This window comes from Mirounga angustirostris, unplaced genomic scaffold, assembly GCF_029215605.1.
Source record: "Mirounga angustirostris isolate CCGP_5_RB_7025 unplaced genomic scaffold, mMirAng1.0.hap1 SCAF_10, whole genome shotgun sequence".
NCBI classification, from domain to species: Eukaryota; Metazoa; Chordata; class Mammalia; order Carnivora; family Phocidae; genus Mirounga; species Mirounga angustirostris.
In genome coordinates, this window is record NW_026991718.1 from 10,856,994 (window position 1) to 10,876,897 (window position 19,904).

General features: G+C 54.1%; 1 protein-coding gene across 6 annotated transcripts in view; it reads left to right on the forward strand.

Moving 5' to 3' along the window:
• The window catches only part of PXDN (peroxidasin), a 75,031-nt gene that overhangs the window by 12,147 nt on the left and 42,980 nt on the right, over window positions 1-19,904 (forward strand). Inside the window, exon 3 of one of the 6 annotated variants that reach the window (XM_064571886.1) lies at window positions 3,050-3,200. The exons of 4 other annotated variants lie outside the window; for them this stretch is intronic. The gene's annotated coding sequence lies outside the window, so the exon portion shown is untranslated. Of the gene's footprint in view, window positions 1-3,049; window positions 3,201-3,999; window positions 4,201-19,904 lie in introns of those variants that run through there. One more of the 6 variants, XM_064571887.1, reaches the window with a different exon arrangement.

Below are 19,904 nucleotides of genomic sequence, written 5' to 3' on the forward strand. Positions count from 1 at the left end.
TGTTGCATTGTGCACGTACTTTGATTGAGGCAGATACTTATGATTCAGACAGGAAGTACCACAAAGCATAATTTTCAGTGCATGTTAGAATGCAGTTTTCTCTAACACACCCAACCCAAACGTTTAAAAAGCATGAAGTTTACCCCATGTGGACAGCACCTGCAAGGATCCGGGAAGGCCTCGGTGATCGCCCGTGCCCGTCCTGCCCAGCCCTGTGATGTGCCACACTCAAGACAGTCTAATGCTAATTCCTGGCTGAGGACTAAGGACAATAACAACAGAATTCAGAGTTACCCTAAGAAAATAGAAGGTTGACATCAGTACATGTTGCTTTTGCAATGATCGGAGCTCTTAGGTCATTATCTTCTCCTTGTGGGGAGAATAAAACTTTTACGGCCCTTGAGCAGGAAGAGTCCTTCCCTCAGGGGTGTTGTGCAAAGAAGCCTGACTTTGCCGACACGTGAGAGTGTGTGTCACCAGAGGACAAGGCTGCCGCTCATGGGAAGTCCTTGTTCAGCTCATGCCTCATTTCCTTCACAGCTTCCGCTAGGGAAGGAGAAGCTAGATTAGGCTCGTCACTTCCTGGAGTGAAACAGTATTTCTGAGATTCTACAACCAGCTGAGCAGCACTTTAACTTTCAAAAATAGCAATCAAAGTGGATACAGTTAGTCATTGTTATTTATTCAGACATGTGGGATGTTTGTGTTGGCATGGCAACAGGTGGCTAAATATTAATCTTGAGCATTTGTTTTCCTGTGGATTTTTTGTTATGTAATTTTCTTACGTCAGTGTCTGTCACCCCATCCATCCAGTCATCCATCCACCCATCCGTCCACCCATCCATCCACCCATCCATCCATCCGTCTGCCTACCTGTCCATCCATCCACCCACCCATCCATCCATCCATCCACCCATCCATCCATCTGCTTACTTGTCCATCCACCCATCCATCAGTCTGCTCACTTGTCCATCCATCCATCCATCCATCCACCCACCCACCCATCCATCCACCCACCCACCCATCCATCCATCCACCCATCCATCCATCCATCTGCTTACTTGTCCATCCACGCATCTGCTTACTTGTCCATCCACCCATCCATCCATCTGCTTACTTGTCCATCCACCCATCCATCAGTCTGCTCACTTGTCCATCCATCCGTCCATCCATCCATCCACCCACCCATCCATCCATCCACCCATCCATCCATCTGCTTACTTGTCCATCCACCCATCCATCAGTCTGCTCACTTGTCCATCCATCCATCCATCCATCCATCCACCCACCCACCCACCCATCCATCCATCCACCCATCCATCCATCTGCTTACTTGTCCATCCACCCATCTGCTTACTTGTCCATCCACCCATCCATCAGTCTGCTCACTTGTCCATCCATCCATCCATCCATCCACCCACCCATCCATCCATCCACCCACCCATCCATCCATCCACCCATCCATCCATCTGCTTACTTGTCCATCCACCCATCCATCAGTCTGCTCACTTGTCCATCCATCCATCCATCCATCCACCCACCCACCCATCCATCCACCCACCCATCCATCCACCCACCCACCCATCCATCCATCCACCCATCCATCCATCTGCTTACTTGTCCATCCACCCATCCATCAGTCTGCTCACTTGTCCATCCATCCACCCATCCACCCATCCACCCATCCATCTCTCCATCCTTCCATCCACCCATCCAGACTCATCCATCTATCAGTCCATCCACACGCTCACCTACCCCTCCATCCCTCTGCCCTCCTGTTCATCCCTCCCTCCCTCCTTATGGCATCCCCACTAGTGTCAAGCACTGGTGCTGAGACATGCATGTGCTGCTGTGGGGGGGCTCCCTGTATGGGGGGCAGGCTACCAGGCACACCCAGCAGTGCCCACCGTGTTGATGGTCATGTGCCTCTGTCCTGACACAGCCCAGTCCCTGCTCCTTCCTTCCCTGTCCTGGGTCAGGAGTGGGATTGGAAGCCTAGCTAGAGGGACACAGGAAAGGAAATGGTTGTGGAAATAACTTTCTGTAGATCCAAGCCTCTTTTCTCCTAAGCTCAGAAAGCATCAGCTTTGAAACTCCTCTTCCTTGGGGTGCCTGGGTGGTGAAGTCGGTGAAGCATCCGATTCCTAGTTTCGGTTCACATCATTATCTCAGGGTCATGGGATCGAGCCCCGGTTGGGGGCTGCACTCAGGGTGGAGTCTGCTTGAGCTTCTCTCTCCCTCTCTCTCCCTTTCTAATAAATAAATGAATAAATAAAAATAAAAACAAAAAATTAAAATCCCAGTTCCTCATCCTTTTCTTCAGCCATGGAGAAGCCTTCTAATTCCTCTGAGCTTTCTTGGTGCTCTGTGTGTTACAACAGGCTTCTTGACTGGTTCCTGAGAGAATGACATCCAGCAGAAAATTATGTGAGTGGTTGTTTGTCAGCTTCTTCAAGGCTCCTACGCAGCATCTGGAGGCTGGAAAGGACCCAGCTCAGTACACAGTGGGCGCTGCGTTAGGGCTTCACATGTTCTCACTAGGGAGGGACTCCCAGGCCACAAGGACTCTGAAAATCAGGACAGAGGAAGAAGACTGCCCCACCGCTGAGCTGCAGGTCCAGCAGGGCAGGCTGATCACGTGGAATAACCTTGATTAGAAGGAACAAGTCCCCGGAGCCGACTTCCAGGAGGGGCTTCCTTGGTTACGGTTTATTTCCCTTCTCTTTGCAAGAAGCCTGTTTGTGTCCCCTAACCTCAGAAGCCTTTCCTGAAATTCACCCCAAGCCCATCTGTTGTGAGTGCCTTTCGTAGCTGATGATCCCATGCTTCCTTTGTCCTGGGATATATTTTGATTGATGAAACTACCTTATTTAGCACTCTAGAATGTTTTCTCGTCCAATAATTACTTGAGTTGTATTTCCTGTTTCCCTAAAACTTCCTTCTGTGTGTAGGAAGCCCCTTTGGTGAGATGTTCTCAGAGCCTCTTGGGTGGACAGTAACTATTTGCTATCCATATTTATTGATTCCATTTTACAATCCGTTTCTTTAGTGCAGGTTATTAAAACACAGCCTGATGTGAGACTTAGAAAAGCAGCAAGCAAAAATGGATCTGCTTTGGTACAGCCTGAAATCGGTTACTTCTTGGGCTTGGTTTGTGCTGACAGAATGTGACTCTCTGCTTACCAGTCTGCGAAGATTGGGTGAGTGCCCAGTGGGATAACATGATTTATCCATTTATTTTGCTGAACTCAGAGAGCAAGCTCTGTCTCTCCCTCTGTGCAGGAACGATCGCAATTAACCCGTTCAGCTGTTTAAATTATAATATCTGTTGCAGTAAGTAGGTTACATCAATGCCTGGGTGTCTCTGATGGCTAATTTTGTGGGTCAGCTTGGCTGGGCCACAGTACCCATATATTTGGTGGAACATTATTCTAGACTTTACTAAGTCAGTAGCTTTTGAGGAAAGCAGATTATCCTCCACGGTGTGGGTGGACCTCATCCAAGCAGTTGAAGGGCTTAGGAGAAAAGTCTGGGTGCCCTGAGCAGAAAAGAATTCTGCTGGCAGAATCCAAGAAGGCCTTGGGACTCAGACAGCACCTCTTTCCCGGGTTTCCAGGCTGCAGGCCCATCCTGCAGATTCTGGACTTGCCAACCTTACATAATTGATGTCTCCTTAAAATAAATACCCCTTTCCTATAAATGTATGTGCACACACATGCACACACACACACACGCCCTGTTGGGTCTGTTTCTCCGGACAAGCCGGACCCATGCAGTGTCTTTGTTGAGCGTCCCGTGACCCTGGTTGTCCCGGCCACAGCTGGGTGGATCTGGCGGGCATCTGACCAAGGACAGTCCGTCCATGTGCTGGCCAGTTGCTGATGGTCAGGCCTAGCCTTGACCAAGAACAGACGGCTCTCTGGGGACCTGGAACTAGAAAATATTAAGGGAATAAACAGCTAGCCGTGGGTGCCGACACCGGCAGGCTGTGGCTATAGAGAGGGTTCAGAGCGGCCCTAAAAGCCGTGTTGTAGGCACAGGGCCCTGAGGACGAAGAGAGAGGTGGCCGGAGCTGCCCGCGCCCCGCGCATGGCCCTGCGCCCGCGCCCCATGCACCAGAGAAGAGCCCGTGTCCGCAGAAGCCTCTTCTGCGCAGGATCGCACGTCCTGAAAAGGGTTTTATTACTCGAGCCCAGAATGGTAGGAAAAACTTGATTACTTTGTTTTAAACATTTTTTAAAACTCCTGTTTCTTAGTTTTGTATTATCATGTAAGCAAGACCATTTAAGAAGACTTTTAAAGCACATTAAGGACAAAACAGAGAAACACTTGTAATTTTGCTGCCCATGCACTTGGGCGTAGAAGCTTTGCCTTCTCCTCCTAGTCTGTGCTTCTGTACCATCGGTTTGCTTATTCTCCACGAGGATCATCCGCGCCGCTCGTCCCTACACCCGCACGGTCGGTTCCATCTCTCCGCCCTTGCTCGCCTGTGTGCTGAGATCAGTGGTGACCGAGGATGTCTCGGCGTCACGCGCTGGTCCCCGTTTGGCTCTCCCCTGCTCACCCTCGAGGTGGTCATTTTCTGTGCTGTGGTCATTGCCACGACCCACTGAGCACCTGCCAGTAGCCCCGGTTTCCAGGGATGGAACTAGCCATCGTCGTTGGGGTCGGGGCAGGCCCCTCCGGCTGGCCGGTCAGGGTACAGCCAGGGTCCTGGGCGGGCTGCCTGCACCCAGGACACCGTGCACAGTGCTCCACGGGGGTACACGTGCTTGAGCGTGTGCATCGGGGTGGGAGCGTGGTCTCGTCTGGCCGGCCCCGGCTGTCAAGGGTGTGGGTGAGAACGCATGCCAGGGACTCGTCTGAGTGTGTGGTCTGATGAGGGAACCCTGACTGGGCGCAGAACCTGCCCGAATGGACCCCTTCTGTGGGGTTCTTGCCACATGGGGGCCGTGGGGTCCAGAATGCTGGGCCCTTCCTGCCCGGAAGCCCCTTGGCACCCTGTTGTCCCCACCTCCTCCAGAGTCCCCTTTGCCCTTTCCACTCTGGTGGGCACCTTTCCAGCGTTGGCAGGCGTCCACCCTGGTTAGGTGCCATCTGGTGGCCTGCCTGCTCCCCTCCCCTCCCCAGTTCCGCCTCTCACTTCCCGCAGGCTTGTCGGAATTACGGACAAAGGGACAGTGACTCAGAGGGAGCAGGCCTAGGGCCGCCCGGTGAGGTCAGGGGGAAGGTCAGTATAGGAGGTTAGTGGGATTTTTAGTATGTGAGTGGTTGTTGGTTGTGGGGTAGGTTAGTATAGAGCAGCGGAGTGGATGAGGAGAGTACATTAACGTGGGAGATTGGTGGAACAGATTATCCTAGAAGAGCAGGTCAGTAACAGTGGATTGGTGGATGACGTGGGTGATTGGAATAGCGGGTTAACGTGGTGTGTTAGTGCCGTGGATGCGTGTGGGGAGCGGTTCGTGGAGCACAGACCAGTACTGCCCGTCGGTGGACTGGACCACGGGTTCCAGGAACCAGATCCGCTCTTTCAGAAGCTCCTTTCGAGCCCAGGGCCGCTCTGCGTGGCACCGGATGCTGGAGCACGTGCGGGGGGCCCAGCTGCTGTGTCACAGCTGGGCTTTGTGTCCTGAGGCGTGCCGGGCCCGAGGGCTCTGCTCCCGTCGGCGGTGCCTCGCTTCACGGGTTCTGGTGTGCCCACGCCCCGGAGAGATCATCACCGTCAACACCGCCCCCGTCCCTGCCCCTTTGCCCCCCACCGCTTGGCTCTGAGAGACATGGGCTGGTTTCTGTCGCTCAAAGGAGGGGCAGCTCCCGAGACCCGACTTACATTCAGCTGATCGCGGTCTTTTCTCCCGTCTTTCCTCCTGTGGAGCAGTTCTGTCTGATTTTAGGTGTTCGTGGCGAGGGTTTCCATGTGCCCACGATATGCTGCTCTCACTCCGAGTTACATGAAACATGTCCTCTCGCACGCTCGGGCGATCTGGTGTTCCCTCCGACCCACTCGGAGCGAGCAGAAAGCGTGTCCTGCTTGCTCTGTGTGCCTGCAGTGGAGACAGTCCCTGGGTTTAGACTTCCTACCTGGGCAAAAGTCAGCAGCCCGAGATCCCGCCTCGTCGGTCTGCAGTGCTTGGTTTCCCAGATCGAGGAGGGTCCTGCTTATCTTCTCAGTCAGTTGTATTTGAAGAGTGTCCGGAGTCTCCCGGCCAGGACAGCTGCTCTGGCGATGGAGCCGTGGGAGGGTCTGCCGTGCCCTCCGGAGCCCGGCTGTGTCCCGGCTGCGTCCGAGCATTGCCGCCCTGGACGGCTGCTTTCCCGACACAAACAAGAACAACAGAGCAGAGACGGAACTGACCCATGTACCTGAAGGTTTTTACCAAGTTTGGTTTTATTTGAAGGAAAAGAACGTGAACTGTGTTAGGGTCGAGAAAAGTTGTTCACCACAGCGCTGTTTAATTCAGCACATACTCCTTGGGTGGCCATTGGTTGTTGGCCAGGCCCTGGCCCTGACCCCCAGTGTCGCAGGGGGTCCGCAGGTGGGCTGATAGCGGGGTGGGTGTGTCCGGTGACCGCACTCAGTCAGACGGGACACGCTGTGCGAAGGGTTCGGGACACAGGAATTCCTTCTCTTCTGGGCAGTTTGACAGGTGCTTAGGGACGGGGGTGTGGTTATTAGTTGATCCAGACTTTCAATGATGGGTCGATTTTGATGTGTCGAGTGTGGGAGAGCCTCCCACCAGCTGCGGGAGCTCTGAGCAAAGTCCGAGACCTTGGGGAGCATGGGGTACGTCTGGGGACGTGGCCGGCTTCTGCATGCTGAGGGGGTGGGAGTGGCGGGACCCCAAGTGCGTGCAGCCTGGAGACCAGAGGCTCTGCAGTGGGAGAGGGAGTTTCTTCTGCAGGACGTCCTCTGATTTTCATCCTGAGCATCTACAAGAAGTTAGTGGATGAGAACGTGAACAAACAAACCGTACTGATCTTGCTGCACATTGAGCTGGTATTCTAGTGTTTTTTTTTTTAATGAAAGAGAACTATATTACTTTTAACGAAATATTTTTTCATTTTTTTAGTTTTATTTTTTGTTTTATCCACATATACTTTAGTATGTATTTTTTTTTTAAGATTTTGTGTATTTATTTGAGAGAGAGAGAGCGCGAGCGGGGAGGAGAGGGAGAAGCAGACCCCCCACTGAGCAGGGAGCCCGATGCGGGGCTCGATCCCAGGACCCTGAGATCATGACCTGAGCTGAAGGCAGACGCTTCACCGACTGAGCCACCCAGGCGCCCCTAGTATGTATGTCTAAAAGATAAAAACACCTTCAAAAATAACTAATCAATCTGCTCTTCTGTGCGTCTCGTACTTCATTTCTTACAAAGCTAACAGATGTGTGTCCTGCCGGGTTTCCGGGCTCTAGATGTTGGCGACGTCTTCTGTGCGCGACGTGAGTCTAACCGTGTCGTCTGCAGCTGGTCGCTGGGGCGTGAGAATCCGTCCTTACTTCTCTGGCAAGTGGGCTTGTCGGTGGCGGGTCACGCCCGGTCGCACGTGGCTCGTGGTTGCTCTTCTCTTGTGATGTTTGGATTGATGGATCTCTGGTTTCCCGAGACGTCGGCCGGACTCAGTCCCCGAGATTGCCCCCCAGCAGACACTCTGCCCTCACTGCTGGTCACCACCTGACCTGATTTCCGGTTCTGTGGCGCCTTCTGCGTAGGACTCTGCTGTAAACGAGAACTCCCCGCACCCGCAGTTTGTTGGTCTGGTTCTGAGCTGCTCTCGCACCAGGTGGATGAAGCGTCTGTGCGGTCTTTCTTCCCAGTGGGAACTTCAGCGCCGGGGGCGTCGTGCTGAAGTTGTGTGTGTGTGTGTGAGCACGTGCGTGTGTGTGCGTGTGTGTGCGTGTGTGTGCGGGCTCCATTGTTCCGCTAACACGGTCACCAGTCGGGAAAAGCTGCTGAGCCCCGTTGGATGCGACGGCCCTGGGCTGAAAGCATCCGCGCTGGTCCACAGGCTCCCGGCAGAGAACAAAGAGGCCTTGACCAGCGGCCGACGCTGTGGAATCCGCTCCCGGCCGACTTTCCACGGCCCGCCGGGGATTAGTTGTCCTTGATGGAGGACGGGGATTCCCGGCGTGTACCCTCTTCTGTCCCGCACTCGCTCCAACTGTGGGGTCACCCACGTGGACACGCTTTCTGGGGCTTGGACTGGCTTTAGCATCTGTATTAAAATCACGTCAGTCTTTCCCTCGAAGCAGGCGTCTTAGCCAAGTTAAAGTCGGGAAACGGTGAGCACTACTCTGACCCTTCCCAGATGGCGCCCCAGGAAGGAAGGGGTCTCGGCCCTGTGGGCCGCGTGCGGGGGCCAGGCCCCTGTAGGCCAGTCAGCTCTCTGTAACCTAGGGCAGCACCATGCGGGGTGGACTGGAGGTGGTCTGTCTCTTTCAAGGGTGGCCCCTCACAGCGCGCAGCAGGCCCACCCCTCATTCCGGCGGGTGACCCAGGCCCCCCTCTGATCTCTCCTACCAGTCGGCTTCCTGTTCTGCTCACCTCATTTCCTGTTGTCCTCACGGGAGGGGCAGGTGACATCATTGCTTTATTCTGCAGAGGAGACCGAGGATCAGAGAGGTCAAGACATTTGTTCAGGAGCGCACAGCCCGTGAAATGCAGAGGAGGGATTTGAACTCAGGCCTCTGGTGTTTCCTCTGGGCAACAGTCAGCCTCCCTGCTGCCAAACTAGAAAATGACACACCTACTCAGAGCAGTGGCCTGGAGAGGACGTGCGTGCGCACACACACACGTGCACACGTTATTTTTGTTTGTCATGGAGGAGTCCCAGGATGCAGGGTGGAGGCGGAGCACAGGGAGGCAGGCCCTTTGCGGGGCCCGTCCCACCCACTGTGGGGGCACCCAGGTCAGAGGCCGGCGTCCAGGCGTCTGTCCCCACAGGGTCCCAGCGCCCTGGCACCCTGGGTGCGTGGTCCATTTCCCGCTGTTTTCACCGCAGCCTGCTTGGCTTCCCCAGGCCGGAGTGGGAGCCAGGCCCAGCCCCAGAGCTGGTGGACGCATCATCGAGCCCTGTGATGTCGCGCTCTGAGGCACTTTTCCCCTGAGAGGAGACACTCACTTCTCCGCACCCGCGTCCTGTTTTCAAAACAGGAAGACCGCACATACATGTTCTCAGGAAAAGGGGGAGCTCCCGCCTTCCGCGGCCCGGGACTGTGTTGGCATGATCCTGCTGGGATCGTGCCCCATTTATTTGCTGTTTTCTTGGCTGTTTCTAATTAGAACCATGTCCGCCTGCTCTGTTTTCCCTGACACACTTAGTTGGAGAGAATGGATTTCATGCTCGCCCATGCGGGTTTCTGTGCCTCCTTGTTTGCTTAGAAGATGGGAGTGGGGCCTCTTTCCCTCTAATTACATGCTGTCCTCGGTTTAACCCCCATGTGCTGGGCTTTCTGGACAGAGAAAATGGCCTTGGGAAAAGCCTGCGGTACACAACTCTGGCTTTTTTTTTTTCTTTTTGGGTCTGGAAAGTAGGAAAAGTACTGATTTCATTTTTTAAATACCCATGGAAGAGGTTTGGGATTTTTTTCCCCGGAGAAAACAAACACATGAACTAGATTTATTTTGTTCATTTGTAGGGCAGAGAGAAGGCTTTGCGCGAATCGGTTGCCTTTGCGTGTGGCCTGAAAAAGGACACCTCCTGAAACATAAAGCCTGGGAATAAGTCAGTGGGACGTGGCGGGAAGGACACGGTGCAGGCCCGAGTGGGGCCTCCCTCCCTGCACCCAGGGCCAGACCCCGGGCCAAGGGCCGGAACAAGCCCTTGCCTGCTTTCACCTGGCCTGTGAGCTTTGCATTTTACACTTTTACACGGTCGAGAGTAGTATTTCCTGAAGTCACAGTTGAGTTGCAAACTCTGGTGCGTAGCCGCTGTGACAGGACCCAGAAGCTTCCACAGGGACGGAGCAGGTGTGAAGCCCACGGTCTTCCTGCTGGGCTGCTGGGGAGTGGCTGCCTGTGACCTCCGGGAGGGCAGACGGCCTGGGAGGTGCCGCTCACAGGGTCCCCGCTCTGCTTGGAGGGTTCAGTCTTTCTCTCAGACACACAGGAGTTGCCAGCAAGGGTCGTGGGTCCCTGAGGGCCTGCGCGGTGAGCGGTCCTGCAGGGGCCTTCCCTGGGGGCCTTCCCTGGGGCTCCTGGGATGGTGGTCACTGCATGGCCAGCAAAGGTGACAGGTGGGTCCACGATACATGAGGCGCGGAGGGCAGTGCAAGGCGGTCAGAGGCGTCCCTGCAAACATTCACAGTGTCCTCGATGTCGACCCCTGGGGCCAGGGAGGTTGTAACTGGTGCCGCAGATACTCTTGGGAACTTTCCTGCCTGAGGGCTGTTTGCAGAACCTCCAGCTCCAGAATTGGCCGTGGGTCCTCAGGAACCCCTTTGCTCTCCTGCAGGACCCCCTTGCCAACAGCCCGAGCTCAGGTCTGCCTTCCGTGTCTGCCTCTTGGCATGTCTCTGGGACGGCCACGGAGCAGAGGTGGACCCTCGCTTCCGTTTCGTGCCCGAGAAGCGGCCCCCGTGTTCGCCGGTCCCCGTGCGTGTCACCCGAAGAAGGGGAGCTCAGGGTGCCCCTGCGCTGGGTGCTGGCATGCAGGCCCCTTTGTTGCTGGTCAGCAGCAGGTGAAAGGTGCCTGCCCGGTACCCAGACCTGTCAGAACGTTCTTTACTGTGTTTTACAATCACAGTCGGCGGCAGAGGGGGAAGGAAAGGAAGCCCCGCGGACTGGTCCTTTACCGAGGGTGGCCGGAGCCCCACTGGCCTCAAGCATCCGGCGCCGACCCCGCGAGCGTGCGCTCATCTACTCCGTGGTGGGCCGCGGCCAGCTCGTGCCGGGTGAGGAGGATCGAACCCGCCTAGCCGGGGCTTGTGGGGCTCTGGCAGCCCACTCGGTTATCACCAACAGTGTGGCTCAGGGGTGCCCTGGGCTCTCGTGGGCAAACGGGGCGCCCAGCCACCCTGGCATTCGGAAGGATGGACGTGCGTTAGCACTGCCTGCCCTGTCGTGTCCACGGGCTCTCTGCCTGTGGAGGCGTCACGTCCAGGACCCCGGGCCAAGTTGCGGCTGGTCCTGCCTGTCGGGTGCAGGCTCCCTGGCTGTCCCTTGTCCAGGAACACCTGCTCGTACGCGTTTTCATCACCCTGCACTCGTTTTCCCTTTGCTGACCTGCAGTTTTTTGTTTTTTCTTTTAAATTTTAGTAACTTGGATAGAGAAGGGAGTGCATGCTTGTTATACACACGGGCAGCACGGGCCTCAAGGGCTTAACGAATCCTTGAATGCACATCAGGGTCAGAAAGACCTCTGGAGGCAGGAAGGAAGAGCCAAGATAAACAGGATGAAATTTGTGTCCCTGCGGGCTTTGAATCATGCTTTAGCATCGTGCCGGTGGCCCCGGTGAGGGACGGGACAGCCACATGGAATCAGTCACCGAGCCTCCTCTCAGGATGTTGTTTACTTACAGTTACGTGGCTGATATTTAGGAGGATCTGTGTGGATTTTGCCTTGGTCTTGTATCAGTAAAAGCCTCATTTCTCCCAGCCGGTTGGCAAAGGAACTTTCTGGGCTAAGGAATCTTGTGCTGGATTAGATCTTGGCTTTGCTTGGTTGTCAGGGTGCTGGGAGCCTTCTCCTGCCTCTGCTCCTTAATCTTGTTCTTCCTCTGCCCTTGTATTCCCCTTCTCCCTGAGTCCTTAAGCTCCCTTATCGCTTGTGTTTGGTGTACTTTTATGCTGCCTCTAATTATTTGTGAAAGAAGATAAAAATGGGAACAAATAAAAGTGTGTATAAGTGTTCCATGATTTCTAGCCACGACTCCTGTTTTTTTGGGTCTACTCAGTAAATATTGAGTTAAATTGTATTTTTTTAAGATTTTATTAATTTATTTGAGAATGAGAGAGAGAGAACATGGGGAGGGGCGGGGGGAGGGAGAGGGAGAGAGAGAGAATCCCAAATGGACTTGGAGCAGAGTGTGGAGCCTGACACGGGGCTCAGTCTCAGGACCCCAAGATCACAAGCTGACCCAAAACCAAGAGTTGGACGCTCAACTGACCGCGCCACGCAGGCGCCCTTAAATTATATTTTAAAAAGTGAGCTGCACACGTCCAGGTTTTAGGGGGAGACATGAAGGAAAAGCCCCTCAGTGAAGCACAGACCGGAAGTCCCCGGACGGTCGCTTTGTTCTGTTTCCAAGAGGGCAGAGTTCATGCCCAGGGTGGTGCCGAGATCTGGTTCTGTCCCGGCAGGGGACACGAGAGTCCTGGTCAGAGACAGACGACCTCACTGCTTGCACTCGGCAAGCAGCGTGCTCTTCCCGTTTTCGTGGGTCCCTGAGCCCCTTGAGTCCCTCGGGGGTAATGTGGGGACCCTGCCCATGGAGGACAGGCACACTGAGCCTGGGAATGGCCTTCAGGGCAAGTGGGGGCAGACTGCCCTTCAACTGGACAGGACATCGCCTCATCCTTCAAGGCTGCCAGCTGCACACACTGCCCCCAGCAGTGGCCCGGGGAAAGGGGTCTGGGCCACGTGTGCTCAGCACGGCCTGCGGAAACAGATGGGCTTGGGTGGAATGCCCTCCGTGCTGGTCAGCCTGTTCCTGGGAGGGCAGTGGGTTGTGGGAGCTGTGTTTGAAGACAGGCGCACCCACGTCAGCCGGAGAGGTGTGACAGGTGTGCGCTGTGCATGCTTTGTCAGCTGAAGAAAAGCGTGCGGACTGATGTGTGCTCTTGCCTCTGGCTCAGGTCGCGTCTGGGGCGGGGACTGTCTCCCGTGGTCCGACCTCTCCCCCAGGACCTCCGGCCCTCCCGTAGCCCCATGGAGCTGCAGGCTCCTGCTGTCATCGCCCACAGCACCGGCCGCTTGCCCTCCTGTGCGCTGACCCCCACCCCTGTCTGCTTAGGGGCAGACTGCCATCTGATTGTGCGCTCGTTCTACTCAAAACCTCCCTCCAGCTCCATTTCAGGAGAAGTCGGAGCCCCGTCCCGGCCTCCTTGACCCCATCCAGAGGCAGGACAGTGCCGTGTGGGGAGCACAGTCGGGGCCCGAGTCTCTGGGGGCTAACGAGCTGGGCCATGACGGCAGCAAGCCTTTGTGGAAGTGACCAGCCCTTAGCAGGTGCGCTGCCCATGTCAGCTATTATTAAACGTGCCCGTCCTCTCTCCCAGCAGTGCTGCTTACAGGAGTCTGTTCCAGAAACACCCTCGCAAAAATCCAAAACGGGTACCTACAGAAAGCTGGTCATTGCATGCTATTTATAACTGCACAGACTGGAGGGAAGTGCGTGAGCCCTTGGGGAGCCCAGCAGTGAGCACACACGGGGCCCCTGGGGAGCTGTGAAAGGAATGCGCTCAGAACTTACTCAGGAAGGCAAATGACAGGAGCAGGTGCACGGCGGGTGACTGTTCTTGCAGGCAAGGAAGGGACCAGAACAAGCCGTGGTGAGGGGAGGGCCTGCGGTGGAGTGGGCTGAGGGCATGCGGTCTGTCAGGGCACCCTCCTCAAAGCCAGCTAGTGACAGGTGCTCTCAGGACGGCGGGGCCCCAAAGGCCCCACACTGTACCTGGGACTGCTTGTCTGCAGGCCTGGTTCCCCCCGAGCTGTTTGCTGCCTGGGGGTGGTCGGGATTTTAAATCTGTTTCAGCACACTTGTTAAGAATTTCATTAATAAAGTGCCTTTTGGAGTTCTCCTCTGTAGTTATACAAATGAACAGATGGTCTTGGCTTTGCCCAGAGGAGTCACTGCCATGGACACCGAGCCTGGGGCCAGTTCTTCATTTTCTGTACGTTGGGGTGCAGTTTACCGACCGTGCTCAGCGCACCCTATAATCACAGAACTGCAGGAAGACACATGAAATGCTGTGTGCTCCTAACAGTGCTCCTTGGCCTGGTCTTGGAGGCCAGGTCGTTTCCCGAGCAAACCAGATGTGCTCGCAGGACAGGGGCCTGCTTGTGCCAAGGGTTTCTGCAGGAGGGACGAGGGCAGGCGCGTGGGCCCGGCCATGGGAAGGCGTCTTGCTTTGAGCAGCAGGGCTGTCTTGGTGGTGGGAGCAGGGGCAGTAGTGGGCAGGTCCCAGAGTGACGTCAGATTGTCAGATGGGGCCAGGCCGCCCACAGTCCTGCTGAGTGTCGTGTGGGGGTGGGAGCGAGGGGTGAACGGTGGGAAACACTGATGGAAAACAGCGGGCCTGGCAGTGCATCGGAGGCAGGAAGTGAAGGAGACACGGGGTAGCTTCTGGCTCACCTGTCCAGGTGGCTGAATGTGCCAACGAGCCTGCTGGAATTCAAGAAGAAAACGGGGTTTGTGGGGGGAGATAATGTGCTTCGGCTGAAGACCGTGAAGTCCAAGGTGCATCCTGTGAGAGGCCCGTCGTTCCCTGTTCCCAGCAAGGCTAGCCTCTTCTCACCCGGTCGTTGACAGAGTAGAATGTGAGCTGCTCTTATATCTTTAAGGTAAAATGCTAGATTTCAGAAAGCAATACTGTGTTGGGTTGATTAAGAATGTGCAGCACAGTCTGAGCACGCGCAGGTGGGCCTGGCTAAGCTGCAATGCTCGGTGGGTTAGGAGTATCCCGTGCGGTTCAACAGGGTATTTGCAATTTACGCCAGTTTACAGGACGTCACCCTGTTGCCCATCAAGCAGGAGCTGTACCAGTCTCCTGAATTACACGTTTACATGGGAGATAAGAGTATTATTCCAGGGGCGCCTGGGTGGCTCAGTCGGTTGAGCGGCTGCCTTCGGCTCAGGTCGTGACCCCGGGGTCCTGGGATCGAGCCCCGCATCGGGCTCCCTGCTCAGCGGGAGGCCTGCTTCTCCCTCTCCCTCTGCCTGCCGCTCTGCCTACTTGTGCTCTCTCTCTCTCTCTCTGTCAAATAAATAAATAAAATCTTTAAAAAAAAAAAAAAGAATGTTATTCCAAGGTCCACATCTCTAATTCCACCACCCGTAAGCATCTGCAAGGTTAGATTCAAGTTTAGGAATTGTGACATTCCGTTTAAGAGTGGGATTATTTTCATCCAGGCGGGTAATGTTTTTTCATTTTTGTGCTTAGAAACTGTGGAATGTGCTAGTGTGAAAACCCAGGCTTCTCGTTCCGTCAGACTTCCCGCACCACGGAGCAGCTCAGTTCACTTTTCTGTACCGCAGACATCATAGACCCGTGATTGTAAGGGGGAGCGCACTCGTCGTGCGTCTGCACTGCGTTCGGTGGGCCCAGGAGGCGCTGGGGTCCCCGTGTGGGCATCAGGGACGCCGAGTGCAGCCCAAGCTCAGCAGGGCTTTACTGTGTCTTCAGAGATTGCCTGGACGGGTCGGCACCCTGGAGGTTTTCAGCTCGCCTGTGTGGACAGTGAGTGCGGTCCTCAGGTAGGGACAGGGGGGTTGTAGCAGGCTTGGTCCTGCTGAAATCCCTCCGAGGCGAGCCGGCCCCTCCCGACAGCACTGTCCCCACTCTGCGTTAGGAGCCCCGGCTCCCCACACACGCCCCTGCCCCTCCGGCCTCCCCGTTCCCCCAGCGCGCCCCCTGCAATGGCTGACAGGCTTCAGGACTTCCCTGGCCCTGCCCCGCCCCTCGCTCTGCGGGCAGCTCTGTGCCCTTTGCCAACACTCACACCTTTCTACTTGCACTCTGGACTTGGCCGCGCTCCAGACCCGCGTGTCCACTTGTGCGTCCAGTCGGCATCTCGGGCTTCTGTGCCTGGAACTGAACTCTTGACGTCCCCTGGCCTTTAACCGTCCGATCGCAGGGGGCTCGGATACTCACAGAGTCCCCTGAGCTGCTGTCCGTGCCATGCTTATGTGGCCCACCGACATCCTGGCGATTCTTCCTCCCGCACCTGGAGCCCCGCTCCGGGTCTGTCCCCGTGGCTAGTCCGGTGCCGGCTTGAAGCTCTCCGGCGTTTTCCTCCGCAGTGATGGACTCACGGTTGCTGCTCAGTTACCATTTGCTGAATGAAGAGGTGAATGACGCTATTAAGTCCTAATTATTGGCGGTAAAGAGTTACGTGTGCCTTACAAGTCTGTGCATCCGAGGACGTTTTGATAAATACTAATAGTAAATCAGTGGATTTGCGTGTGACTTCCTCCTACGCCAACACAGCACTCTCTTTACCACGAAAAACACACATTTTAGGTGTTCCTTCAGTGTCTGAAAGGCATACATTAGCATCAGAAATGTAAGTCACTTTATTCCAGCCAAATATCAATGAGAAACCGTAAGGCTGGGTTTAGGATGTTGTTTTCCAAGCTACAACAGTCACGAATCTCTAGTTCTTTAACATTTTTGGTAGGGGTTCAAGAGGGTGGCATGATGAGAGGATCTGTGTCCCCCGTGGTTGGAGAAACTGGGGCTGGTGTCTGGATTCATGCCCTCAGAAGGCCCGCTGTATTTGCCATGACCCTAATTTTTAAAGTCTCCTTCTGAAGCGGACACTTCCAGAAGCTTCAGGTCTGAGTCGTAGATGCACCTGCTGTGCCCAGCACACTCATCACAGCCCCCCAGGATCTGCATCGGTCACTGTGTGGCCTCCGTAGGGAACACTCGTGCTCCATCCAGTTAGTTAGCGAGCAGCATGGAAAGGAGGCTAGTTCTGAAGTTAGCGTCCAGGTGATGTTTAACGCTGTGGTCTTCGTGTGATCAGAATTCTCACCTAACATAAGAGTGCCCCAATACTTTAAAAAAACCCAGACGAAATAAAGAGAAGTACTGGGGCGCCTGGGTGGCTCAGTCGGTTAAGCCACTGCCTTCGGCTCAGGTCATGATCCTGGAGTCCCGGGATCGAGTCCCGCATCGGGCTCCCTGCTCGGCGGGGAGTCTGCTTCTCCCTCTGACCCTCCCCCTCTCATGCTCTCTCTCTCTCATTCTCTCTCTCTCAAATAAATAAATAAAATCTTTAAAAAATAAAATAAAATAAAATAAAATGCCTGGAGGAGGGCTGTCTGGGTGGCTCAGTCAGTTAAGCCACTGCCTTCGGCTCAGGTCATGATCCCAGAGTCCCGGGATCGAGTCCCGCATCGGGCTCCCTGCTCGGCGGGGAGCCCGCTTCTCCCTCTGACCCTCCTCCCTCTCATGTACTCTCTCTCATTCTTGCTCTCTCAAATAAATAAATAAAATCTTTATAAAAAAATAATAAATAAATAAAGTTTCATTGGGCGCCTGGGTGGCTCAGTTGGTTAGGCGACTGCCTTCGGCTCAGGTCATGGTCCTGGAGTCCCGGGATCGAGTCCCGCATCAGGCTCCCTGCTCGGCGGGGGGTCTGCTTCTCCCTCTGACCCTCCCCCTCTCATGCTCTCTCTCTCTCTCATTCTCGCTCTCAAATAAATAAATAAAATCTTTAAAAAAAATAAAGAGAAGTCTAACAGAAGTGTACAGAGAATAATGACAGTTCACTTCTAAAACGTGCGATTTGTGAGAAATAGTTACCAGCAGCATGTTGGTTGGATGTGGCCCCGAAGCACAAAGCCGGCTGGAGGAGGGGCGAAATGCAAGAGTTCTCATGATCAAGGGGCACCTGGGGGGCTCAGCTGGTTGAACATCCGACTTCTGATTTCTGCTCAGGTCACGATCTCAGGGTCATGAGATCGAGCCCCACGTCCAGCTCTGTGTTCAGTGGGGAGTCTGCTTGAGATTCTCTCTCCCCCTCAGCCCCTCTCCCCTGCTCATGCGTGTGCGCACGCTCTCTCTCTGTCAGATAAATTAAAAAAAAAGTTCTCATGATCACATCATAGAAGTAGCTGTTGTCAAGTTTCGATGTTTTGATAGGGTTAAATTGAATTGAAATACTTTTGGTTCTCAAACAGGACATACTGTGTCATTTTGAATTTGTTGACAAATCATTTTTAATTTTTCCTATTTCTATTTTACTTCTTCTATTTAAAGGTAAATTAAAATGTGTGTCACTTTAGTGAATGGGAAAAAGTATTTTAAAAATCACCAAAGATTATGAAGGTGGACTTTATGATAGAAACTTTAATGATTCCCTTTTATTTTCTCTTATAACTTTTTTGTGATTTAGCTAAATATTGCCGAGTGGTTTGGAAATGTTGCTGAGAAGGAGTCCCAGAGCTCAAGCTGGGGAGGGGACAAGAGAGACACTGGGTCTCTGTGGCCTCTTCCGGCTCTGATCAGTGGCCGTTCTGCGGTCTGCCATGAATTATGATACGACGCTGACTAGGAACCAGAACTTAGATGCTGCATCCCAGACCCTCCAGGTGCTCAGTTTCTTGTTTTTGCTTTTTTCTGGTAGGTTTTTGGTTCCATCAGTAGTTTGCAATAATGGAAACCTTAAAACAAAGCAAATCACCTAAAACTTCTTGCCTTGTGAACTTAGGAGTTTGTTAGCCTTTTTAATATAAAGTGTAAATCGACTTCTGTTTTTGAGGATCTGCCTTGCAGAATCCTGCTGATTTTGCATGGTTTTTCCAGGCCCTTCTGCGTGCTGAGAGGGTTTCTCTGGGCCTGCACTTCCGTGAGGTCGGAAGGGGCAACACTTAGCATTAATTTTGGGGAGTTCCTGAATGTAAGCACGACGGGGCAGGGGCAGCCTGTGAACCCCACCGGCAGGGGTGAAAATACCTTCTCCCCACAGGCTTCCGGGGGAGCCCTGGCAGCAGATTCTGATTTCAGCTCTAGTCCTGCTACTCACGAGTGAGTGACCTGGGGCTCGTTGCTGGATCTGTCTGTTTCTGAATCCTTGTTTGCCAAATGCAGGGATTTCTTCTAACCTAATGAGAATTCTCCTCCTTCCTCCTTCCTAAAACCGACCACCTTTACCATGCCCTCACGTGTTAGAAGCCACATACAGTGGAGGTGGACCATGAAGCTCACCGTGATCTTGCCCTGAAGTCGTAATTTCTAGGAGCCCTTGAGTGACTTCCTGCACTACCCTGAGATTCTCTGTGTGTAGCGACTGCTCAGTGCAGAGATTGCCACCGATGATGTGCTTCGTGCCTTCGGTGAGGGAGTCTGGGAAAACCATCAGAACCCGCAGGCGATGGCCGCCATGGATGTCTACAAAAGGCTTGACAGTGTAGGGAGCACTTTCCACAGACGTGATCTCCTGTGGTCCTATTCTGTAGGGTTAGACATTTTGTCTCTCCAGGCACGTGTAGACCTTATTTCAAAAGTTAAAGAATGGGGGGAGGGTACTTACAGTGTAACTTGGTTAATCGGCTTGCATTTAACGTAAGCTTTATGTCAGTGATGACAAATGGGCCTAAGGATCCAATGTGGAGGAAGAGCAGAGGGGACAAGCAGACAGCTGCTGTGCATGCGTGTGCGTGTGTGCATGCGTGTCCGTGCATGTGTGTGTGGATGATGCACTTGTATCCGACACAGGTGCACACGTGTAAATACGTATGCAGTCACACGCATGCACACTGCTGCCTCCCAGCATCACTGAAGAGCAGAGTTTCCAAACCTCACCTTGCTCTTCCTGGAGAGAGAATTAAAACTCAGACTACCAGGCCCCACCCCCAGAGTTTCTGATCCTACAGATTTGGGGTGGGGCCCAGAATTGGCTGTTCTAGCACCTTCCCAGGGATGCTCCTGCTGCCGCTGATCAGGGGACGCCACTGAGAACATTGCTTACGAGCATCCTCACCATTCCTGGGTCAATAAGTCCCTGCTGATACTTCCTAAGAGTGGGAATCAGTTCAGGTAAAACACAGCCTCTGTGATCTGTGGTGATGACTTGGAATTTGGTTCCTATTGGGAATCCATGGCATCTTCATTCCCTGGGCCTGTCTCTCCGGGTCCGGGCCCGCGGCCCTGACCACCTCTCCTGCGGCTTCTCCGAGGCTGGCCGTCTCTGCGGGGCCCCTCATGTATACAAGGTCATATTGACAGAACAAGTGC